We start from the raw sequence: 26,768 nt of genomic DNA, 5'->3' as shown, positions 1-26,768 counted from the left end.
CTTCTTCCTGATTCCAAACTTATTTATGAGGATATTGATCATTTTAGAATGATGTTGAATCAGAGACTTAAACGTGGCCTTGAAAGATATTCAGGCTCACTTTTCAGGTAGCCAATATTGCAATAATGTGAACTTTCCGAATGATATTTTGGAATAAACATCTCATCTTCAAATCTTCAGGCAGGATGGTAGGTCAAAAAAAAAAAAAAAAGAAAAGAAATGAAGGAAAAACCAAAGACGAAAGGAAGGGAAAGAGGGAGGTAGAGAAGGGGGGAGGGAAATCTATCATAGCAACTAAGCCTAATGAGTCATTTGGTTCTTAATGGAACTAAAACTGATTTTTTTTTCAGTCAAAATCTAAAGATGAAAAGAAAAAGGTGAGAATAAATGTTTAAAGTAAACAACGTAGGAAGAAGTTACTTCTTTCTGACTTGTCATGGTAAGCAAATATTGTAATAGCTCCTTGCCAATGTATTTTTCTAAACAGAGAAGACCAAACAAAAATCCTCTGCAAATGTAAGATTGTGGGGGAGGAAAACAATGGAAAACAACATCTTTTATTGGGACTATTATATTTTATTGCATATTTACCAGATTTCTACAGATGGAATAAAGCTGGCTTTATATTAGAGCCATAAGCCCTTCAACTTTTGATGGTTTCTAGCAGCATATTTCATCAAATGTACTCTCAGACATTCACATAAATTGGGCTTTTATTTCTGTCCTTAAAATTTAAGGCATTTAGGGGGCAACTGGGTGGCTTAGTAAGTCCTTGGGCTCAGGTCATTATCCCAGGGTCTTGGGATCAAGCCCTGGGTCAGGCTCCCTGTTCAGTGGGGTGTCTGCTTCTCCCTCTCCCTCTGCCCTTCCCCTGCTCAGGTTTTCTCTCTCAAATTAAAAAAAAAAAAAAGTTATTTAGACGCTATAATACGAGATCTACTTTATAAGACAACATGTCAAAGAGGACAATTCCCTTGCCCAATTAATTGTATATTTAACGGTATTTGTTGTTTATTTTATTTTTATAAAAACTAGAATGTGCATATATATAAATTATGCAAATGATGGTTTATTTTTAAATATTTTGTAATTAGTGAGATCATATCACATTTGCTAAAAAATGTTAGAAGATCTTTGGCTTTCATTCTTTTCTGTATTATCTCATCCAGCTTTACCAAGTTTGCTGGGACCATCTGAGTCTTTTCCTCTTTTTTATTAAAGCAAAAGGAAAGTACCACTCCTGGCAAATACCAGTACCTCTTAATTTCTGACTTTCACTTTTTGGGCATTTCTTCTCCACTTGCATATTCAGTCTATTTCATCAATAGGATCTTCCCTAACAATTTATAAATCAGCTCTGATAATTCATATCTTTTTAAAAAGACAAAACCAAAACTTTCCTTGATTCCATATCCTTTCTGGTCTGCTCTGCCTTTTTTCCCCCTAAGCAACAGAGATTTATTGTGTCATTTCTGGAAGCTAGAAGTCCAAGATCAGGAACAAGCTATCAGTAGGTTTGGTTTCTCTGAGGCCTTCCTGCTTGACTTGTAGACAGCCACTTCCCTCCTGTGTCCCCACATGATCTTTCCTTTGTGTATATCCCTGGTGTCTCTCTGTGTCCAAACTTCCTCTTCTTAAAAGGATACTGGTCAGTATGGAGTAGCAACTACCCAAATGGGCTCATTTTAAATTAACCATCTCTTTATTTATCTATTATTGCTTTATTTTATTTTTTTCCAAGCATCTTTTATTTTTATTTATTTTTTTATTAGTTTCAGAGGTAGAGATCAGTGATTCATCAGCTGTATATAACACCCAGGGCTCGTTACATCACATGCCCTCCTTAATGTCCATCACCCGATTACCTCTTCTCCCTCCCCTCCTTCCCTCCAGTGACCTTCAATTTGTTTTCTATGATTAAGAGTCTCTTATAGTTTGTCTCTCTCTCTGATTTTGTCTTGTTTTATTTGTTCTTCTCTTCCCTTATGATCTTCTGTTTTTTTTTTCTTAAATTCCACATATGAGTGAGACCATATGATAATTATCTTTCTCTGATTGACTTATTTCACTTAGCATAATACGCTCTAGTTCCATCCATATTGTTGTAAATAGCAAGATTTCTTTTTTTTGGTCGCTGAGTAGTATTCCATTGTATATATATACCTGGTCTACTTTTTTGTTTCTTCCCTGTATAACACAGAGTCTCATAAGCATCATCTGCTATACTGTTTCTACCTTCCTACTTACTTTTCCCTTTTTAATTCATATCATTAGGGATTCTCCCCCTACTTTTCAAAAATACAGCTCTTTCTAAAGCCACAGAAGCCTCTATGTACCAAAATGCAATGGCCTTTTAGCCATTAGCACACTATATCTCTTTTTTCTTGTTGTCTAGACAGCACATTTTCTTAACTATTGTCTTCTAACCTCTGAAATGCTCCTCTGCAGTTGCTTCGTGCTCCATACATTCATTAAATTTTGGAGTTCTACAGAGGTTGGCCTTGGACTGTCTTCAGTTTTTGTACTAGATTTTCTCACTAGGTGATCCTATCTGTCTCCTTGGTCTTCAATAACATTTCTGTGGTGGCGACTCTTAAATTTGTGCTCCCATTTCAAGCCACTCTTAGAATCTCTAGACCTTTAGTCACTTTCTCCTCGACATCTCATGAATATCAAACAGGCAACTTCAGTTCCTTAACATATCTAAAACTGAACTCTCCATCTTTGAGTCAATCTTCACCTTACACTGGTTCCTTTATCATAAGTAATTAGCATCAAACAACCTAGTGCCTTGAACCAGAGAACTAGAGGATCTCTGAAATTTCTCTTTGCCTCTCTTCCCTTGTTGCATCAAATAAAAAATGGCTCTTCTTTTCCCTGATGATTCCAGTGCTTCTTCAAAAGTATATATGTTATCTATATACTCTGTGTGATACCAATTGCCACCACTCTCTTGCTTTGACTTACTGTTTCCTCTTTTGTCATCAACCAATTCTCTTCTAACAGTTAAGTTAGCCATGTACTACACTTATTTTATACACTTTTTAAAATTACTAGCCATTGTAGTAGTTTAGAATGAAACCCCAAATTGTAAACATGCCTGAGCAATGTCCTACATTATCATACGCTGGCCTTTTTCATCAACATGGTCTCATTAGTCCTGATCATTCTATTCCAGCCATGTTGCCTTTTAATTATTTGAATACATTTAATTTTTTCTTAAGTCAATGTCTTTATTCCTTCCTATTCTCTGAAAGATCCTTCCTTCCACTTGTTCCTGGCAAATGCTTACTCGTTCTTCAAATACTAGCTTGAAGTTTACTTCTTGAAGTGACCCTTACCATATCTTCCAATCTGAATTAAGTTGCTTCTGTTTTCATATAAATCATTATTATTTTCATTAGTAATTAGTATATCTAAGTCTTTTTTTTTCCTTTTTCCTATTGTTTCTCTCTTGACTAGATTTTAAGATTCAGGGAAACCCAGACTCTTTTTTTTTTACCACCGTATATTTAATACTTAGCACAGTCTGGGGTATAGTGTAGTTATTAAAAATTGTTAAATGAATAATCTGAGTTATTTTTAGTTATTTTGGTAATCCTACAGTCCTTAGTAACAGGATAACACTAGCATTAATAGACTGACAATTTATTGTAAGGGTTGAAGTGAAAGAGGATGTGGGAAGACCATATCTGAGAAAATTATCATTTTGTCACCCTCACTCCTTATCTTCTCACCACCAGTATCAGGACTGATACTTTCATTCATATCAGTTTCAAGCTTTATGCAAATCAATTCTTGACTACTCATTTCACCATAAAATTGTGGAAATTCAGGTATTCTAAATTTCAGTTCAGGTTTACTTGAACCCTGTACACCTACAGAAATGAGAGTGGGGGGTATTCAGTGAATATGCAGTTATTGGAATTAATCTAACTTCCATTGTTTGCTAATTTTCATGGACATTAGGACAAATACTCTTAAAAATAACACTTGCTGATCTAGTTCAATTCAATTTAGGAAAGCCACACTATATTTGCTGATAGAGTTCATTTTCTTTCAGGACAGGCACACATTCTTTTTCAACATTTACCTGTAAAAACAAGTTGAAAAAAAGAGACAAATTAAATAAGCTAAAGAAAGTTCACTTGAAAGAGACGTCAATAGACAATTGAAAACACTTCTAATTTAGAGTGGAACCACAGGGAGGCTAAAGAGTTCAGAGAAGGGGAATGGCAAAGTGCTATAATATTTTTTGAAGCTTATAAAATACTTATAGAAGAATGAACCTATATAGCAATACACTGCTGATTTACAATACTTTACATGGTGAAAATTACTTTTCTCAATTCTTCAATTTTTTTGCAAGTTGCTTAAATTCTTGTGCAAAAAAAGTATATTTAATATATAGTTTGTCTGTTGTTATAACCCTTCTAGAATCAATTTGGAAGTAATATAATAGGGTTTAAATATGTCTTTTTTATGGTTTGAATTGTGTCCTACCAAAATACCTATGTTAAAACCCTAATTTCTAGTTCCTCAGAAAGTGAACTTACTTAAAAGTAGAATTGTTGCAGAGATAAATAGTTAAGATAAAATCATATGGAGTATGATGGACCCTTAGGTCAATATGACTGATGTCTTTATAAAAGGGGAAACTTGGACACAAGCACTTACCTAGGGAAGATGCCATATGAAGGTCAGAAGACAGAAATCAAACAAAGAATGCCAAAGATTGTCAGCAAATCACTAGAAGCTAGAAGAGACTCATGGAAAAGATTTTCCTTCATATCTCTCAGAAAGAACCAATCTTGCTGAAACCTTGATTTCAGAATTCCAGCATCTAGAACTGTGAAATTATAAGATATATTATTTAAGCCAAGCAGTTTGTGGTACTTTGTTAAAGCAGCCATAGGAAACTAATACAATGTTCAATTTTTTGGACTTAGTTACTCTATTTCTATGAAAACAATCTAGATACACAATTCTATGCCAAAAAAGAGCAAAAAGAAAGTCCATAGATTATTTGTATTGGAAAATTTTTACAACTATGCTGCATCCACACAGTAAAATATTATAAATAGATTGTAAATATTTTTGAACATTTTTTAATGACGCAGGCAAAAGTTTATTCCATAATACAAAGTCAAAAAAAACCCCACTGAGACTCATATTTTGTTCAAGATAGAATAACATGGTCTGGATTTACTTTGCTGCCTAAAACAACTAAAATGCCTGAGAAAGCATATGTACAGTGATACATTACAGGATAGCAGGTTATGAAAAATGACGATCCCTGAAAGGTAGGAAGCAAATGAGGTAAGCCTTATGCTTTTCCCCAACTTGCTACCTGGAGAAGGTTTTCAAGCTATGGTTTATGAAAACAAAATTCAGGCTAAACCTACAGGTTTCTTTGAGGAACCCAAACTGGGAGTTTCAGGAAGCCAGACAGATAGTGTGTGCAGTATAGATTACCATAGAGGAAAAGTTGCACAGAGAGTCAATACTAAGACTTACAGATGGTCCCTTTCATTTGAGTTCTGATTAGCTCATGCATGCAAGAACTCTTCTAGTATCTGAAGAAAGAACCATATAAAAACATAGTACTCAGACTGGATAGGATGAGGACTAGTGTCTGTTCTCAGAAAGCTTTGAAATATTTAGACTTCATAGATCATCAATTAGAGTACTTTAGAAATGTCTAGTCTTAATAGTGGGAAAAAATTAACTTTATACTAAATTATTACTGGCCCCTAAATTATTACTGAAATATCAAACTGAGTAAGTAAGTTGATAGTGTATAAAAACTAAACATACAAATACTGAGAGAAATGCCAAAAACTCTTTACAAGAGTAAACAATGTCTGATATTTAATCAGAAATTCTTAGGCATTGGAGGACTTCTGGGGAAGATGGCAGAGTAGGAAGATCTTGGGCTTACCTCATCCATGGATACAACTTGATAAAACCACATCAGTGTAAATAACCCAGAAGACAAACTGAAGACAGTAGGACAGACTTCCCACAGTTAATCATAGAGATGAGGTTACATCAATATGGTAGGAGTCATACTATGCATCTTTTCTGAGCACTAGAAATCACCCACAAGAAAAAATCTGGAAAGAATACAAATATGTGGAGATTAAATAATACACCCAACTAAACAATGGTCAACCAAGAAATCAAAGAGGACATAAAAAATGCATGGAGACAAATGAAAATAAAAACAAAATAATCTAAAATATTTGGGATGCCCTAGAAGCTATTCTAAGAAGAAAGTTTATAGTAATATAGGGCTACTTCAAGAAGCAAGAAAAACCTCAAATTAAAAAAATTAAAAATCCTGACAAAAATACTAACAAACTGAATAAAAAAAAACATTAAAAAATCATTCACAAGAATCAGGTGTGATTTATTCCTGGCATGCAAGGATGATTCAAGATTCATAAATCAATCAATGTGATATATCACATTAGTAAAAAAGGTTAAAAACCATATGCACATTTCAATAGATGCAGAAAAATAATTTGACAAATACAATACCCATTCATGATAAAAAACATGCAGCAAAGTAGGTTTAGAGGGAACATACATCACTCAATATGAAAAACCCATAGTTAACATTACACTCAATAATGAAAAACTGAAAGGATGCCCACTCTCACCACTTTTATTCAGCATAGTACTAGAAGTTTTAACAATCGCAATCAGACAACAAAAAGAAATAATTGGTATCCAAATTGATAAGGAAGAAGTAAAACTTTCAGTATTTGCAGATGACATGATACTATATATATATATATATATATATATATATATATATATATATATAGAAAACCCTAAGGAGGCCACCAAAAAAATACTATTGCTGATAAATGAATTCAGTGACGTCTCAGGACACATAGTCAACATATAGAGGTCTATTGCATTTATATACACTAATAATGAAGTAATAGAAAGAGAAATTAAGAAAACAATTCCAGGATGCCTACCTGGCTCAGTCAGGAGAATATGAAACTCTTGATCCTGAGGTTGTGAGTTTGAGCCACACCTTGCATATGGAGATTACCTAAAAAAACATGAAAATCACTTTTTTGAAAAAGAAAAAAAAATCTCATTTATAATTGTACCAAAAATAATAAAATACCTAGGAATAAACTTAACCAAGGAGGTGAAAGATTTGTACTTTGAAAACATAAAACATTGATAAATAAACCTGAAGATGACAGAAACAAGTGGAAAGATAGTCCATGCTCATGGATTGGAAGAACAATATTGTTAAAATGTCCATTCTATGGACATTTAGCAATTGCTATAGACTCCTATAACTATCTGTAGATTTAATGTAATCTCGATCAAAATACCAATACAGCCTTTTTTCACAAAACTAGAGCAAATAATCCTAAAATGTGCATGGAACCACAAAAGAATCTGAATAGCCAAAGCAATTTGAAAAAGAAAAGTAAAGCTGGAGGCATCACAATCCTAGATTTTAAGATATAGTACAAAGCTATGCTAATCAAAACCGATGCACAAAATAGACATACAGATGAATGGAACAGAATAGAGACCCCAGAAGAAAACTTTGGCCCATTAATCTTTGATGAAGGAGGCAAAAATATGCAACGGGGAAAAGACAATCTCTTTAACAAATGGTGTTGGGATCACTGGATACCTACATGCATAAGAATGAAACTGGGCCATTTTTTTACACCATACATAAAAATAGACTCCAAATGGATTAAAGACCTAAATGTGAAACCTGCAACCATAAAAATCCTGGAAGAGAGCACAGGCAGGAATTTCTCTTTCTTCAGCTCTAGCAACATTTTTTTTTTTCACATATAGCTCCTGTAGCAAGGGAAACAAAAGTTAAAATAAGCCATAGAGACTATATCAAAATATAATCTCCTTCACAGTAAACTATCAACAAAACTAAAAGACAGGGCAGCCCAGGTGGCTCAGCAGTTTAGCGCAACCTTCAGCCCAGGGTGTGATCCTGGAGACCTGGGATCGAGTTCCACGTCGGGCTCCCTGCATGGAACCTGTTTCTCCCTCTGCCTGTGTCTCTGCCTCTCTCTCTCTCTCTGTGTCTCCCATGAATAGATAAATAAAATCTTTAAAAAAAACTTCTAGAGACACAGGATCCAAAATGTATGAAGCATCCAAAATATATAGCATCCAAAATATATGAAGAACTTATACAAGTCAACACCAAAAAAGAATAATCCAATTAAGGAATGTGCAGAAAACATGAAGACATTTCTTTAAAGAAGACATACAGATGGCCAGCAAACACATGAAAAGATGCTCAACATCACTCATCATCAGAAAAATGCAAATCAAATTCACAATGAGCTATCACCTCCTAGCAGTTGAATAGCTAAAATAAAAACACAAGAAACAACAAATGTTGGCAAGGAAGTGGAAAAAATGGAACCCTCATGTACTCTTGGTGGGAATGCAAACTGGTGCAACCACTTTTGATAACAGTATGGAGGTTCCTCAGAAAATTAAAAATAGAATTACCATAGAATCCAGTAATTGCACTACTGCATGTTTTCCCAAAGAAAATGAAAATACTAATTTGAAAAGCTATATACACCCTTATGTTTATAGCATCATTATTTACAATAGCCAAGATATAGAAGCATCCCAAGTGTTTATCCATAGATGAACACACATGAATGGATAAAGATGAGGTGGTATACATATATAAGGGAATACTACTCAGTCAAAAAAAAACCTAGTCATTTGCAGCAACATGGTTGGATCTAGAGGATATAATACTAAGTGAAATAAGTCAGAGAAAGACAAATATCTTAGTATTTCATGTAAATGTGGAATTTAAGAAACAAAACAAATGAACAAAAAAAAGGAGACGAACAAGAAAATAGATTCTTAATCATAGAGAACAAATTGATGGTTACCAGAGAAGAGGGAGGATAGGTGAAATACATGAAGGGGATTAAGAGTACACTTCTTGTAATGAGCACTAAGTAATGTATATAATTGTTGAATTACTAAATTGTACATCTGAAACTAATATAAGATTGTATATTAATTATACTGGAATTTAAACAAGCAAACAAACACATAAATAAAAGACATTACTGGGCATTCAAATATGCAGGGAATGGAATTCATAATAGGAAGAGAAACCAATCAATTGAAATGGATCCAGAAATGACACACAGGAGAATATTAGTAAATAAAAATATCAAAATACTTATTATTACTATATTCCATATGTTCAAGAAAGAAGATTGAACTTATTCTGTGGAAATATGTAAAATATATATTTTATGAAATGACCCAAATTGAAGTTGTAGAGATGAAAACTATGTTTTATGTGAAAAAAATACACTGCCCAGGATAAGTGACATATTAGATACTACAGAAGAAAATATTAATGAACTTGAAGATACAGTAAAAGAAACTAAAATGAAGCCCAGTGAGAAAAAACTGAAAAAAATTTAAACATGATCAATGAAATGTGGAAGAAATTTGAGAAGTTAAATACATATGTAAGTGGAGTCCTAAAAGAAGAGAAAGGACAGATAGAGGAAATATATTCAAAGAAATAAACACTGAATATTCTCTAAATTCAATTAAAGCTGTGAATGTACAGATCCAAGGATCTATGAATCCTAAGCACAAGAAAGATAAAGAAACTAGGCTACATAATCATCGAATTGCTTAAGACCAGGGAGTTAAAGAGAAAACACTTTAAAACAGTGAAACGAAATAAACAGTAGGTACAGTGTGGGTAAATATGGTGATAGCAAATTTCTATTTGGAAACAGAGAGGTAACATCTTATTGCGAAAAAAAAAAAATTCCTGTAAACCTTGAGTTTCACACCCAGCAAAAATATCTTTCAGAAGCAAAGGCAAAATACGTACTCAAACAGTAAAACCTAAAGAAGTCATCACCAACTGAAATGTGCTGCAAATAATGCTAAAGGAAGTCACACAGAAGACAAAGTATATCAGGTGGAAATATGGATCTGTACAAAGGAAGAAAGAGCAGCAAATGTGGCAATAAGTAAAATTAAAATCTAAAATTTTTCTTTTTTAAATCTTAAAAAATTTTAATTGCTAAAAGATGATAAGGTATTATTGGTTTTATTTTTTTTTTATTTTTTTTTAATTTTTATTTATGATAGTCACACACACAGAGAGAGAGAGAGAGAGAGGCAGAGGGAGAAGCAGGCTCCATGCACTGGGAGCCTGACGTGGGATTCGATCCTAGGTCTCCAGGATTGCGCCCTGGGCCAAAGGCAGGCGCTAAACCGCTGCACCACCCAGGGATCCCTATTATGAGGTTTTATAACACATAGTTATAAAATGTCTGGTAAGAATATTATACAGGCTTGAAGACACGAAATGGAAATGTATTTTTGTAAGGTTCTTATACTATATGTGTAATGGTATATGATCTGGAGGGTAGACAGTGAAAATAAATATACTGTAAACAAAAAAGTAATTAACCAACAAATAACATCCAAAATATTTATACCTAGGTGAGCCAACAAATATAATAATAAGGGATCATAAAATATACTAAATTCAGCCAAAAAAGGCAAAAAATGAGGAAAAACAAAATAACTGTAGTTATAAAACCTGATAGTTGGCTTCCTTTGTAATGCAAGTGCCCGACTTAAGCTTTGATTGTGGAGGCAATCACTTCAAAGAGGAATCCATTTCAAAGAGGCATCTGCTTCAACAGAGTCTATGTGGAATTAACAAGTTGCCAATCATAATTAGATAAAGAGCCAGGCTTCCTTACCCCACTGAGGCTCCTTTGTTTTTGAGATCTTGGTTGATTTCAATAACTGACCATTTGTTTTTTTCTTTTCTCACACTTCAAATATGTGCTTATATTTTATTTTTTAATTTTTTTTTACTTTAAATTGTATTATATACAGTGCAATATTAGTTTCTGGAGTAGAATTCAGTAATTCATCACTTACATTCAACTCCCAGTGCTCATCATAAATGCCTTTTTAATATTGTGTTCTTACGTTTTAAATTTGCCAGTAATGAGTGAGCCCTGGAAACCGACTCTCCACTTCAATGTAAGCAGAACCCTAGGCCTAGTGTGAACCCTTTCTCTCTCTATGGGCTACCTTGCTGTGTGTCCCATTGGCATGCTTTGTATGGTCCAGGGCTTATAAGTAATAAACTCTTTTTTTTCTTTTTCCTTTTTTTTAAAGATTTATTTATTTATTTATTTATTTATTTATTTATTTATTTATTCTTGAGAGACATAGACAGAGAGGGGCAGAGATATAGGCAGAGAGAGAAGCAGGCTCCTCACAGGGAGCCTAATGTGGGACTCGATTCCAGATCCTGGGATCACAACCTGAGCAGAAGGCCAGCACCCAAACACTGAGCCACACAGGTATCTCAAACTCTTTTTTTCTTTAATGTTTCCTAACAATTATTCCTGAAGGTCATCTTGCAATCAAAATATAAACCACAAGGGGGGATGCAGTTGTAATAGTTCTGAAAGGGGATATGTCTGTGTGAAGTTCACAGGGGCTCAGATAAGTGCTTCCAGGCATTTATAGCGATAGTATTTTCTATCAGGAGGCTGAGTCCAGCACAAAACAAAAACATATGGGAGTCATGTTTTTAAGGATAAATGGTAAGACTATAGACTTACAACCCGTAATATCAACAATCTTTTTAAGTACACATATTAAGTGGTGATTGCATCAAAACAGAGAAATAGATCAATCAAGTAGAATATAGAGCTGAAAAATATATTACATACTTATGGACAAAACTATTTTGAGCAAGAGTGCAAAGGAAACTTAGTGGGGGAAAGATAATCTTTCAACAAATAGTACTATAACAATTGTATATCCTTATGCAAAAACACAAGGAGAAAGATTTAATCCATATCTTGTACCATATGCTAAAATTAACACCAAATGGATCATAGACTGAAAGTCTACAACTATAAAACTTTTAGAAGAAAACATAGGAGAGAAAATTTGACCTTGGCTTAGACAAAGATTTCTTAGTTACGACACCTAAGACATTATCTATAAATGAAAAAAATCTGCCAAATTGGACTTCATCAAAATTAGGAACTTCTGTTTTTTTTTTTTTTTTTTTAAGACTCTGTTCAGATAATGAAAAAGTAAACTACATACTTGAAGAAAATATTTGCAAATCAAATGTCTGGAAGAAAATTGTATTCGAAATAGAAAAAGAACTTTCTGATGAGGAAAACAAATGCAAGAGAATTAGAGATAAAATTAAATTTCCTTACAACTTGCAGTCCATTGGATCCCAGAGAGATGCAGTGTGTGACATTTCTCAAGGAACTCATGGTTGCCTTAATGTTGATGTTTTGCTAGAGACAAAAAGCAACCTTACCTTGACATTAACCAGACCTCCAGGGTCCTGTAAGTCTTCTTTAACATGTGGAAATCTCTTTAGAGACTTCTATTATCTTTATCCCACTTCAACTTAAAAATATATGTCACACCTCACAATCACAGTGCAACTCTTTCTGCCAATGGGTCTTGTCCTCATGCTATAATAAAAACACCTTTTTTTTTGCACCAAAAAGTCTCAAGAATTCTTTCTTGGCTGTTCACTTTGTGGCTCCACATCACTTTCAAAACTCAATAATAAGAAAACAACACATTTGCAAAATGGACAATTTGCCTAGACATTTCATTCAAAATGATAGATCAATGATAATAAAAGGACGTGCTCAATACCTTTGGTCATTAGGGAAATTCAAATGAAAGCAATAATAAGATAATACTATGTACTTACTAGAATGCCTGAGTGAAAGAAGCCAGACCCACCACCCACCAAAAGAATACAGAGTGCACGTCCTATTTATAGCAGAGTGCACGTTCTATTTATAGCAGAGTGCATGATCCTATTTATACTAGACTCTAGAAAATGCAAGTTAAGTTGTAGTGACAGAAAGCAGGTCAGTTGTTTCCTTGTAATGGTAGAAGGGTAGAAGTTTAGGCAGGAGGGATAATAAAAGGGCTTGAGGAATTTGGGGAAGTGCTGCATATGTTCATTATCTTGATTGTGGTGAGGGTTTACCAATGTATCTATCAGAACATCTCAATTGTACACCTTTAACATGTAGTTTATTAAAAGAGCAAAATACAAAATGTTGGTAGTTTAATTCCAATTACATAAAAATGCACTGCACAGCTAGCTAATCACAGGACTACACACAGACACACAAAGACTGAAATATAAATGCTTGAATTTTAACAATGGCATCATGAGTGAACTTTTTCTTCACTACATGGCTGTTAAAATATTTGAAAAATACATATATAATTTTAAACTTTGAAAAAGTAATTTTTATCAGTAAAAAAGTGCCAAGATTTGACTGTGAACTAGCTGTTCTTGCAGGTTTAAAGTACAACTACCTTTACTGTTAAGTTTAAAAAATACCTTCTTTTCTTTCTTTTTTAAAATAGAAAGTTAACAGTAATACAGTTACCCATAAGACAATTCCCTGCAAAGTCAAACACTCAAAGAGTACTAAAACTAGACATTTTTTGTTCAATGTGAGGAAACAAAACTCTGGGTATGTAACAATAACTCAATATGCTTAAGACTGTCCCTGTTGCTGTATCATGGGAAGAAAGAAGCTCTTCTGTTGGCCTTCAAAGACTCTGACAAATTCAGATTTTCATTGTGTAGGCAGATCTACAAAGAAAAAGAAACTTATTTACAGAGACTCATTAACCAGGTGAAAAAATAAAAGAAACTGAAGAAAAATGGGAAAACAGAAGAGGAGGCAATAGAACAGTCACCAGTGGCTAGAAACTTGGCACCTAAAGATGAGGTAGAGATGAAGGGAACACACAGCTGATTTTCTGTTTCATTGATGTATCTTCCATCCTCCCCTGACCTTCTCTCCGAGGGCCAGGAGGATAGCATTTAAAACCAGTGTCTCCTCCCACAATTCTAGATTCAAACCTTCATTTGACATTTCCTTCTATTCCTAACTTGTTTGCTTCTATGATTCTCCTACTGTCCATTTAGTTTTTCTAATAACAAGGATCATGTTTTCCTTCTTTGTAACTTACCCTCCTTGCCCTCGATTTGTCATGTAAGAGGGCCTGGAAAAGTACTTTTCAAACAGTTGGGCTAATGAATAAAGTCAGTGTTTCATTGTGAGATACATTTTCTGTGAGATCTATGGGTTTCCAATTCCTCTGCACAATGTCTCCCACTCTCAACTCTGTAGAAAAGGAGCAGAGATACTAAATGTGTTATTAGTGTGTTGAAAGGCTGGGGATAATTTTGTCTTTCAGTGTCACATAATCATTATATTCCTAGAGGCCCAAGCATATTCCTCACATTCTGCTCTAAAAAATAACAGAAAGTACAGTATATTTTGAAGCAAAAACATTGAAATGAATAATTTAGAGAATTTAATCATGCAAACTAGCTCATAGAAGAAGCATCAGTGGCTAGAAATTTGGCCACTGAAGAAGAGAGAGAGATGGAAGAAATATGTGGTTCAGATAACGCTAAACAATGGAGGCGTTATTGTACTCTTTCAAAAACAGAGACCCAATTGTTGTGATTCAATTGGAAGGAAGTTTAGTTCACACTCATGCTTCAAAACCAGAGCTAGTTAGCTAAGGGAAAGCTCAGTGTTAGAATCCTTTGTCATTGTGTTTCTGTTGTAAACTCTGAGAACTCTTTCATAAATTTAAGTGTCAATAAGACTCAGTCTGAAGGAAACTGCAGTCTTCTGTTTTATCAATCTAGACATTTGAATGGAGGCCATATGGTTCGTGTCTCCAACAACGAAGGCAAAATAAGACATTTAATTTGGTCACAATTTACATCCTCACTCCGCTGATGTCATTCCTATTTAGTGGTAACTAGGCTCTAGGTAAAATAAAAAGCACTATTAATGGTGTATCAATGCCCTCTCTAGTCAGACACTGATGTGGTTAGGAGACATTAATAAGAACATATCTCAGAAAACAAAACTTACTCCTTAGGGGGAAATTTTTATCTCAGTCCAATTTCTCTTTGAAATTCAGCAATAGTGGATCATCCTTTGCTTGGAGATTTTCTTTCAGTTATAATATAATAAAAAGTAGAATGATTCATTTAAATTCAAAATATCATGGAAGAAATGTAGAAAAACATTTTAATTCCCTTGTTCAGCTAGAGACTGAGCTGAAAATTGAAATTCATTCCAAACATTATATGCAGAGTCCTATTTAAGGTGCTTCACTATGACACATAGTCAAGGACGTCTTATGACATTTTGCCAGTTACGTAAAAGATTAAGTTGCCAAGGGCAACCTCATCTGAAATGATTGGAGGGTAACTGGAATAACTAGATTCATATCATTAGGTGATACAAGCTTCTGGTGCTGGGGAAGATATAGTAGGAAGGATGAGAAGGAAGTAGGAACAAATGGAAGTCATAAATAAGAATTATATTACTGCTAAAAAGAAAATATTCAGGAGTTATGATGCTGTAAGTTTATAATAAAGATTTTGAATAAATCTAAGACAATATCAGAACTAAAATTTAACTTAAGGAAAGATTTTGTTTTTGTTGAAATACTCCTGCAAAAGTATTCCAAAAATTGAAATCTATTGCTTGAATTATATGTCCTAAACAATGAGTCCCTTTGTTACTTGTAAAGATAAATTACGATAGTATGAACCTCCTTGAGAAACTGATTTTTGTTAAAGTTAGCTAATGAGATTTTTAAATTTTTATTTTTAAATGAGAAATTAAAAAGAACGTACCAGCTCCATTCTTGCCAATTTATTAAACAGGCAAATATTTATTGCATTAAAAGCACAATCTACTTTTTTTTTTTTTCATCTAACTGTATATGTTTGCCTCTGGCATAAACTATAAGTTTCTAAAGAGTAAGTTATAAGTTTTGGTAATCTTGTGTTCCCAAGGTTCCTTGCATTTATGTAGGATATTGAATAGTCTTTAGCATAATATGTTGCTGTGAAGTCTACTGACTGGCTCGAGAATGATTTTGTAAGCTTCATTCTATAAAGTTATAGGGTAAAGAAGCAGAGATATATAGCCAATACACATTATTCTTGGTAGTTAGTGTCCTATAACATTGCCACCAACACTGATTTAGTGAATACTGAACCATCTCAAGGACATACAGGATTTAGTTTCTAATAGCCTCTGGTAAGAACATTTTTATCAAATAAGCAATCCATAACCTTGTTCTACGTGTGTTTCTGTTTATAAAGACACTTTATTGAATATATATTGTTGATTCATTAACATTGAACTCATGGCCAACAACACTCTAAGTCATGCCTCAGTGAAGCTTATCTACCAGAGGTACTTTCTCTGTATGGTACATGGCAGCCTTTGTCCACTTAGGAACACCAGGCAGCCCTTCAGTGTACTTGGGGCCATTTAAACAACAAAACACTAACAGAAATGAGAAAAAGGTGGCAGTATAGATGGCAAAGTGGATAATATCTGTTTATAGTGTGAGAGAGATGAAACGAGAAGATAGAGGATAGCCTTTTTTTTTTTTTTTTAATTTTTATTTATTTATGATAGTCACAGAGAGAGAGAGAGAGAGAGAGAGGCAGAGATACAGGCAGAGGGAGAAGCAGGCTCCATGCACCGGGAGCCTGACGTGGGATTCGATCCCGGGTCTCCAGGATCGCGCCCTGAGCCAAAGGCAGGCGCCAAACCACTGCGCCACCCAGGGATCCCAGAGGATAGCCTTATTAAAATCAAGTGTGAGCATGCACACTAGAATTTTTTGCTGCTTTGTACATGTGTGTGAATGGCTTAATGGAATCACCACAAGTATTAATTTTGGGGTTGCAAATCAATGTTAGCATTTAGACAAACTCTCAAATGTGGAATCTGTGAATACTAAGGATCGATTGCCTAAGGAAGAAGCTAAGGATGAGATAAAATGAACACAGGCAGGGACTGCAGAAAAACCCAGTTCGGCATCTGAGTCTAAATCAACTGCACATTCATTTTCCTACTCTGCTCAAAGGTTACTTTACCAGGTTGGAAAACCTGTGATATATTTGTGGTTTTCAGCACGAGACCAAAAATTAAATGGTTTTCTGGAATAGCTACCTGCTTCTCTGTCAGGCATTGATCCGTACTTCTCAACTAAGAAAGGAGTTGACATTTACTGAGAATTGAGCACTGCTAGTTACTTGTTCCTTTGCCACTTCTTCTTTAGTCTGATTTGTTGGGGGAGGACAGCAATGTGCTCAATAAAAAAAAAAATGACATTTCTAGATCCCCTTGCAGAGAAGGTGTTTGAATAACCAAGATCTTGTCAATGAGATGTGAATAAAAGTTGGTTTGGTCTTCTGGGAAAACTTTTAAAATGGGGAAGACTCAATTACCATGGATCTAGTTGTCACTTCATTCCCTATATTTAGTCTGAAATAAAGACACAAGGGCTGGAGCATCAGTACATATACAACTTTGAATGACTTTCATTTTGAATGACAATCCCTTACTAAGGCTGGTGGAAGAGAAAAATAGAGCCCAGGTTTTTGATGATATAATGGGGGTGCCATACCAGCCTTATCTCCAGATTTCCTTCCTACTGGAAGGAAAGAAATCTGAATATTTCTAAGGTGTGTTTTTGTTTGTTTGTTTTTGTAGTTTTAGCCTCACTGCTGAATACAATTCCTCTCCTTTTATTTCCTCTTCTAAGGCTTTCCTAAGCTTTGTGACTCTCCTTATGATTCTCTTATTGTTTAATAATCTCATTTCCAAGCTTTTTGGGTTTTGATTAATATTATTCTTTCAAAGCTTCTATACTTTGCTGTTTCTCAGTTTGCTCTTTGTTCTACTTGCCAAGAATTCCACCCACAGTGGCTCCTCTTCTTTTAGGGTACTTGTTGGCCATTTCTGGATTCCAGAGCTATTGAGGTTAATAACAACCTGTTTTTCCTCCTCTGGTCAATGCTAATCCACTTAAATAAATTGCCCTCAACAATTTGTACTCTGGAATCAGGGAGAATTTCTTTTTGAAGATTTTATCTCTTTATTTGAGAGAGAGAGAGAGTCAGAGAGAGCATGAGAGGAGGCTGGGGAAGGCAGAGGAAGAGGAAGAAGCAGATTCCTCACTGAGCAGGGAGCCTGCCATGGGGCTCAATTTCCAGGACCCCAGGATCATAACATGAGCTGAATGCAGACACTGAATCCACTGAACCACCCAGGCATCCCATTTTTAAAAGATTTTATTTAAGGAGAATTTTCATCTAATTTTGTTGAAAATGTTCTCCATAAGTATTTTTCCTTTGTTATCCTAGTTACTCTGTTTTAATGAAAGTATCTGAGCAGATGAAAATGTGATAGCCTCTCTCATGATCTTGTCTATCCTGGAAGTTTAATTTACATCCTGTCTGATGATAGCATACCCACAAGCAGGGGCTTTTATATATATTGTTTTGTCTCTCCTTCAGAAAATCCTTTGAGATAAGTATTACTATTAGTCACATTCTCAGATACCAAAATGAAGCCCAGAGAAGTTAAGTAATTTGCCCAAAGTCACCAAGATAGAAATTGACGTAACCTGCATTTGAAGCTGGCTCTGTTTAACTCATTCCAGAGTGCTGTGTAAATCTTTTAAAAATGAATCTGAAAGCAAGCCCATTTCACAACTGTGTTCTCATAGGAAGCTTCTGTGCCTGGCATCAAGAAGGTCATAGAGAACTTCATGACTTTTGACATTAACTCATGGGATAAGAATACACATTAAAATAGATGGCTAAAAGCTTTTAGATGGAGAGGATTCTGGTAAAAGTTTCAAAACGAAACACGAGTAGTTTTATTTGTAAAAGTCTAGGCAGACTCTACTTAGGACATTTGTTCTCATGCTTATCCCTCACACACCACTGCAAACCTAAGTATCTTTGAACTGAAGAGACACCTGGCCATCATAATCTGTCTGATAGTATCATACCTGCTTGCAGCACACTTCAGCCTTCTGTTTTATAAGGTTAACAATTCTCTTTCCTTTACTTGTCTAAATAGGACTTAATAAATGCTTCTATCTCTTTTTGTACACCTTTTTCATTTATGTGCTCTCCTATCAGAGTTTAATTTTTCTTTTGTCTTTTGCGTATGTAAAATATTTGGTTCTGTTTCCCTGTTTCCTCTTACTGTTGTTTTCCGTGGATGTTCTTTTCTCTTTTGGTCTAAAAGGACAGAGAAACATGGGGCATTGGGTTAGAAGAAAGAGGATGGAAGATGACATGCAGCAAGTGCTGGTTCCTGGGGCAAGTGTTTGCCATTTAATATCTAAGTTGAGGGTAGCTCGGGTGGCTCAGTGGTTTAGTGCTGCCTTCAGCCTAGGGCCTGATCCTGGAGACCCAGGATCAAGTCCCATTTCGGGCTCTCGGCATGGGGCCTGCTTCTCCATCTGCCTGTGTCTCTGCCTCTCTCTCTCTGTGTCTCTCATTAACAAATACATTTAAAACCAAACAAACAAAAAAACAAATAAAATTTTAAAAATATCTAAGTTGATCCCTCCATGGCTGTTTCTTCCATGTCACTGCAGTCTCAGCCCAAATGTTATCTCTTTAGATGGACTTTCCAGGATTCCTACAACTAAATCCACAAGCCTTCTCCTTATCTCCCTAACTCCATGACTCTCTAGACCAGTGCTCTCTTTTATTTTCTTTCTACCATTTTTTCTTTTTCTGAAATTATCTTATTTACTAAGAAAATAGAGATAGAGCGTGTTTCCTCAATTCTCTCCAAGACAGTATACAATGAGCTGTAAGTTAAATAGGATTAGAACTGAATTAAATAAATAGTCTTTCTCATATTTTCTGGGGGTAACCTCTGCCATTTTTTCTCTTTTTAACAGATCCTGTTATCCTTACTAAATTGATAGGGAGCTATCATTTTCTGGATAAAGCCTAATCACATGCTTAATAATGAGAATGAATATCCCAAGGCAAGACAAAGTCTGTTACTATCTCACTTACTATCTGATAAGCATAATTTATGTGATGAACACTTGTTCATTTCACACTGACCTAGGTTATTTCTTTCACACTGAGCTCTGGATAGAGTAACCTTATGTATTATCTAGTAATGGTTTCTGTGAGAAGGTCCACATTAATGATAAGTTTCACTTAAAGATGTGTTTATATAAGCATATTGTACAGTGAACCCAGAACTTAAATTTTGAGTTTTCTAGAATTTCTTTTGTAAAATATCTGGGACATTTTTATTATTCAGCTGTGCTAGTTTTAAAAACAGGATTGTCTGCTACAATACAAAGGTCATTTTCTCCTCTCAATTTAGGTTATAGCTCTATTTTTCTGAAACAAACAATGGTATAGAAATTATTATGTTTTCAATATCTACATAATCGATTGAGTCTTCATGAACTTGAGTATTTTGATAAGACAACTAAAAATAACACATTTATTTTATTTGATCATCTCAACTAGTGAAATCAAACACTTTAAGGCACATAGAAAACTAATGAAAAATGCCTGAGAACTTGAATGTATGTTATTCTAAAATTGGTCTTTACTGCATTACTTTTATGTCAGTATTAGAAATTCCCTTTCCAATCTAATGGTGAACTAGTTTATTTAGACAAAGCAACCCATTGAAAACAATTACAAATATTTCATGAAATATATTTTTAAGATAGTTTTTAAAGTATCGAAGAGCTGACAATAGAACAAGGATTTATCGAGCCAAAATCCAAGTGAAAATGAAACAGGTAAGTAAGGTTTTGTGATTGCTTTTGTGAGAAGGGCATGCTGCCAAATCTTGTGATTGACCCTAAATTTTGGTGGTATTTTGGGCATGAAGGAAAGACTGTTTGACACTGAACCCAGCTGACTGCAGAGCAGAGTAGGAATACATCATCACTGAGAGGTTGTAATCACTAGAAATACTTCCTATGGATATCAATCCAAACTTATATCTCCTAGTTTTTCCAAAACAAAAAACAAAAAACAAAAACCTCTTAAGCTACAAAGAAGCATAGTACCATATGTGGGAATCAGTAGAAACAATAGAAACCAAAACAGACACAAAAGACTTCAAATATTGGAAGTATTAAAAAAGATAAAACAAATAGTCTCACTACATAAAAAACTAAAGCCAGGAAATAAGCATGTATCTATAAGAAAAAATATACACTTTTTAAAAAATAGAAATTATAGAAATGAAAACTATACCTAATATTAAAAACAAAATGGTTACCTATATCAATCCATTTTGAAATATCTAAAAAGAAAATTCATAAGCTGGGTAGTTGAAGAATCTATGCAGAATGTCATATGGTGAGGCAAAGTGTAGAATAAAAATAAGGTTAAAATATATAGAATTCAGTACACATATTATCATAGTTTCAGGATGATGAATAATTCCAAAGATTGGAGAATCTTAATACATCCTAAGGAATTGCTTCAGAAGCAAAATTATTCCAGATGCAAACATTGAGATGAAAGGAGTAAAGATTAAAGAAAGCAGTTAATGTTGGTTTTGTCTTGATGAATCTTGGTTGTATACAAGACTAATAATTGTGTCTCATAGGATTAAAAAGATTGAGAAATAAAAATTTCAATATCATGTTAAGTCAGGAAGAAGACAAAGGAATTTTAGTATTAGAACTTCAAGAAGCATGTATCAAATCAGAGTAGCTGAGCAAGGGAGTGTTTAGAGGACACACCATGAAGGATAAAGGGAAGAAAGCTGAGAAGCTGAGAATAGTCAGACCCTAATACAGATATCCCACATGAGGAAAGAGAGAGGGAAGAAGGAGCATCAGGTAGAAAGAGGACCAGACTACAACACAGGTCTTAGAATATTTTATCCAGGCCAAAGGAGAGTTCTCCAGCAAAACCTGTCCATCAGAAGAAGCTTGCACTGGGGATCCCTGGGTGGCGCAGCGGTTTGGGGCCTGCTTTTGGCCCAGGGCGCGATCCTGGCGACCTGGGATCTAGTCCCACGTCGGGCTCCCGGTGCATGGAGCCTGCTTCACCCTCTGCCTGTGTCTCTGCCTCTCTCTCTCTCTCTCTCTGTGACAATCATAAATAAATAAAAATTTAAAAAAATTTTAAAAAAAGAAGAAGCTTGCACTGAGCAAGAATGGAAGACAGTAAAACTCTCACTGTGATCATTCTGGGGAAAGTATGAAAACAACCTAGGGGAAGCATGGCCTTGGCACAAAATTGATGGAGGATCCAGAGAGGCTGTGGCTGGGGCCAAGAGTCAACCATGTTGCCCACATCAGAAGATCTGAGAAACATTTCTATGACTGCCACATGGAACTAAATTTTCTAATATTTTTGTATTTTGGAGGAAGCAGATAAAAGTATTGATGAGTGTAGAATTCAATAAGTTAAGTATGGACATTGTAATCGCTAGAGTATCCACTCAAGTAACAAAAACAAAAATATTACTTCCAAGCCAACAGAGGAGAGACAACGGAATAGTAAAAAAGGATTTCAGAAGAAGGAAAGGGGGACAAATAAAATAACACAAATGGAGTAAGTGGAACCCATAAAATAATATGGTTGTATAAAATATATATATATGTTAACCGTAAGGGACTATATCCTACAGTTAAAATTTAAACAATGATTGTCAAAATGAATCTTACATAAGAAACACATTTATATTTCATGTTAGATTTTACTGCTATTGAAATTCTTCTTTTAAAACATATCTTTTAGCATTTTATTGCTCTGAGAATGAATGTGGAAGTACCTAAATTTCATAGGAAAAAAGTTAATCTAGAATTGCAGTTTATTGGAAGATGTATGCAGAATACCAGCAACTTTTCTTCAGTTAGTCTGGGTAGGTAGGGAAAGACCAGATACCCTGAATTTTCTTTCTAAAACAGTAAAAACTTGTTGAGCTGTTTTTATTTCTGAAAAGAAATTGAGATAATTTGTAACTGTAGACATTTAATTAGGTGATTAAAATTAAAAGACATTAAACATTTTACTTGGTGATAACGGATATAGTAAAACCAAATTATTCTTAAGTCATTATTGTGGTTAATAGTGACCTGAATAAGCAGTAAAGGGAAATTTTAAGGATTATATGTATTTTCCTTTTTCCAATACAAGGGAGGATAGCCTTTCTCTCATAACAGACTTTCTAAAGGGTTTTTTGGTTGTTGCTGTTGTTTTGCATGGATAATGGTTGCATATTCAAGAAATACAAATAATCTGATGGAATGTGTCCATTAAAGATGCATCCTCATCTTTACTAGAAGATGAAGAAATGATCCTAATATATTTTTCTTAACAGGCCAGTGGGTTCTTTAAGATGCACTCTAGCTAAAGCTAATGTATATTTTGATCAGCCAAATTCTATTTTCATGGCACAGAAAAAAAGTTTAATAAAGTCCACAAACTTTTGTTTTGTTTTTGTTTGTTTTCTATTTTTATTTGACTATAGTTAACACACATTACATTAGTTTAGCGTGTACAACATAGTAATAATTTGACAACTCTATACATTATCCCACAAGCAAACTTTGGTACTCTACAAGCACATCTTCAATTTTAAATATAATCTCTGTCTTCAGTTCCCAAATATTAAAAAAACTCAGCCTCAAACCAAGATTTATTTCTAATTCTTCTCTAGGATGGCTTTCCCCTGTGCTGTGGATGGTCATACCAGGGCCGGCAGCTGACCACATTAATGCCTGTGCTATGGGCTAAACTTGACACTTTTCTATCAATAAAGCCAAATATGCAGAGGGATTAATATGTATTTATACATTCCTTACTAACGACAAGCAGGTTTCAAAATCTTCCTTTAATGCGAAGCTTTAAATGGGTATCTGTTCTATTAAGAAAGGTTGTGTATACAAATTTTGATTGTGCAGTATTTTTCAGTTGCATCTTATTTCCTGATGTCTACATGTAATGGAGAACTTTGTTGGAAGATAGGTTAGAAACTTCTAGGTAATACTTTTTTTTTTTTTTAATTCCCTTGACTAACTGTTCCTGTGCTTCTGTAGATGGCAGATGAAACCAAACAGCATTGTTCTCTTTCTTCCCCTCCTCCCCTTTCCCTCCCCCTCCTCTTCCTTCTCCCTCCCGTGCTCTTTCTCTCTCTCTCTCTCTCTCTCTCTCACTCTCTCACACACTCCCCCTCTATTTCCTCTACAGATTCCAGCAAAGCAAAGAAAACTTTAAAGAATACTGATTTGGTTTTTATTAGGGAGATGAAAGAAATTCTGACTCTTTAATGATATAAAATTTTAGAAAAGGTAATTTCATTAAACCCTTTGTCATGGTGCATTCTTTTTAAAAGGACAAAAGACTCTCAAATGACACTTTGTGATGTTCTGACAGCTGAGGGAGATGTCATCATGATTCTGAGGGTTTTCCATGTCAATGAGGCTGTTCTAGGATTCCTACTGATATTCAGTTTTTAAAGCTCCCTTTTGTTAAAAAGGTACAGCTTCAGCTTGTTTTTTTTTTTTTTTTTTTGTACAATATTAAAAATCCCATTAGCTCTCCAAAGAGATAGTGGGAAGTTACCTAATCCATCCTGGATAGGTCATAAGATCCTTTCAGTTACTTTAGAGAACACTGAACGGTCGAGTATCTGACCATGAATCAGAGAGTTGCCACAGTGGAGGTTAAAAGAATTGGGATTATTTAACGTAGAGACAGGTTTCTCATTTAATTTAAATTAAACAAGATTCTGTATATGAAGTGGTTAGCACATAGTTTGTTCATAGGAACATAGACACTTGTCTAATCTTTGCATGGAAGATTTAGTTTCCTCTCGCAGTTTGATGTACACTACCATTTACTTATCTGCTCAGCTGTATCTATCTCTTCTTGTTGGTAAGTATCACTGCTGCTGTTGTTGAGTCTCCCAAATAGGACCCACAGGAAACATTCTGCCATCCTTGACCAGTCCTGATCAAACCGTTTCTTCGTAGGACCCAAGGACAAGAGAGCTTTTCATAGGACCAGGTGGAGCCTGGTATCAAAATACTTTTGTGCACAGCTCTCTAATTAATCCCAGATGCCCTGTGGAGGTAGCTCTGCCATTTTGACAAAATAATCTAAAACCTGACTTTGCTTTGGAATTACAAATACCAATTATGGAAAATAGACTTAAATGATGTGAATCAGGCTCCTATCTTGGTTAGGTGATTTTCACTTGTACATCTCGCACTGTCTTTTTATGTTTGAGTTTCTGTCAGTTGAACAATCTACACATTTTTAGGAAATATTTGATTTGGAAACATCAGTAATAGCACAAAATCTTGAGCATATTTATTTTAGTTCTTGGCTTAAAGCTCACTCTGCCCATTGAGGTTCTTTTTGTGACATATCTGAGAATTCTGCAGGAACATTGATTATGTATGTGCCTTGAGGAGAGTTCTTTAAAGTGACTGGGTATCCATTTTCGCTCATTTCACAAAGAGTGTCTGCATTAACCTATAAATACTGACTGTTCTTTGTGGTTTGAAAGATAATTTATATATTTTTATTTTTTTTAAGATTTTATTTATTCATGAGACACACACACAGAGAGAGAGAGAGAGAGAGAGAGAGAGGCAGAGACACAGGCAGAGGGAGAAGCAGGCTCCATGCAGGGAACCCGACATGGGATCAATCCCAGGTCTCCAGGATCAGGCCCTGGGCTGAAAGGGTGCTAAACCACTGAGCCACCCGGGCTGCCCAATTTATATATTTAAAAAAATTATATCACACATTCCTATTCTTAAAAATTGCCTCAGCTGACACATTTTCCAGGAATTTTTGAATTAGCAGTGTTTCTGACAAAATAAACAATAGCAGTCATAATGAGAATAATACCACTTTCACAAACTTAACTTCTTTATATTAATTTCATGCCCTTTTCATATTACTTTCACTCATCAACTTGTAGTGACATTTCGACTGTCTTTAATGGCTAATATCAATTATATAACCCCTTTAAAAATTTCTTTCTTAAAGAATTGTTTTATAAAGCATGGTTAGTACTTTGCTTCCTTTCCAGGCTGATGTTACAATAATTTAGAGAACTGTGAAACTGTTGTCTTTGTCTCTGTATTGACAGAAGATTCAGGTGACTGTGGGTTCCATATATATCAATTCTGCTTCATTTCTTGCCTTTGTGGATTTGTTTGGAGATAGTTCAACTAGTGTGGGGAGCCACATTTGGGTTCAGTTATACTTTATCTTTCTTAAGTGATCAATTCAGGTTAAATTATTGCTGCTTTAAAAGATGGACTTATGCTTTTTCATGTTTTCAATGACTGATTGTAAAGGAAACATCGAGGGCTTTTTCAGATTGTCACATATCAACCTGACATTTCCTGCCTTACTTTGCAGCTTCTGATTTTGCTTATAAAACATTCACAGGAAAAAAAAATGAAAAAGTTGTCTAGTTTATAGAATCATTCATCTTCACTTTCCTCTTTATTTATTTTTGTTTTGTGTTTTAACTACTTTTGGCTTGGTCAAGAAATCTCATACCCATTCAGCCTTACTAGTAACTATTGTCCTTCTGTTTTGTACTATAGCATCTTCATGGGTGATGATCATTGCTAATTCATTTTTTGTACTTCTAAAGGGTTAGTACAGTGTTTGCCAGGTAACATTTGGTGTAAGTATTTCTTACTGTTCAGGACTATTGTGCGTATTATCTGTGCAAGCCACTATATACTTAACAGATAGTTTTCCTCTATAAAGAAATCTGTAAGAGCAAGGACAGACTGTTTCATAAATTGTCTGGTACCTCACC

At 34.7% G+C, this 26,768-nt stretch overlaps 1 long non-coding RNA gene across 1 annotated transcript in view; it reads right to left on the bottom strand.

Moving 5' to 3' along the window:
* Window positions 1-3,902: 3,902 nt before the first annotated feature.
* LOC140599301 (uncharacterized) overlaps window positions 3,903-26,768 on the bottom strand; it is a 307,189-nt gene continuing 284,323 nt past the window's right edge. Inside the window, exons 4-7 of the long non-coding RNA XR_012002013.1 lie at window positions 6,993-7,069; window positions 5,942-6,116; window positions 4,678-4,849; window positions 3,903-4,093 (exon numbers count right to left, since the gene is read on the bottom strand). This is a non-coding gene — a long non-coding RNA (uncharacterized lncRNA). The remainder of the gene's footprint in view (window positions 4,094-4,677; window positions 4,850-5,941; window positions 6,117-6,992; window positions 7,070-26,768) is intronic.

Source organism: Vulpes vulpes, chromosome 6, assembly GCF_048418805.1.
Source record: "Vulpes vulpes isolate BD-2025 chromosome 6, VulVul3, whole genome shotgun sequence".
Classification (NCBI taxonomy): Eukaryota; Metazoa; Chordata; class Mammalia; order Carnivora; family Canidae; genus Vulpes; species Vulpes vulpes.
The sequence above is the reverse complement of the archived record's forward strand: the minus strand, read 5'-3'. Positions and strand labels throughout refer to the sequence as shown.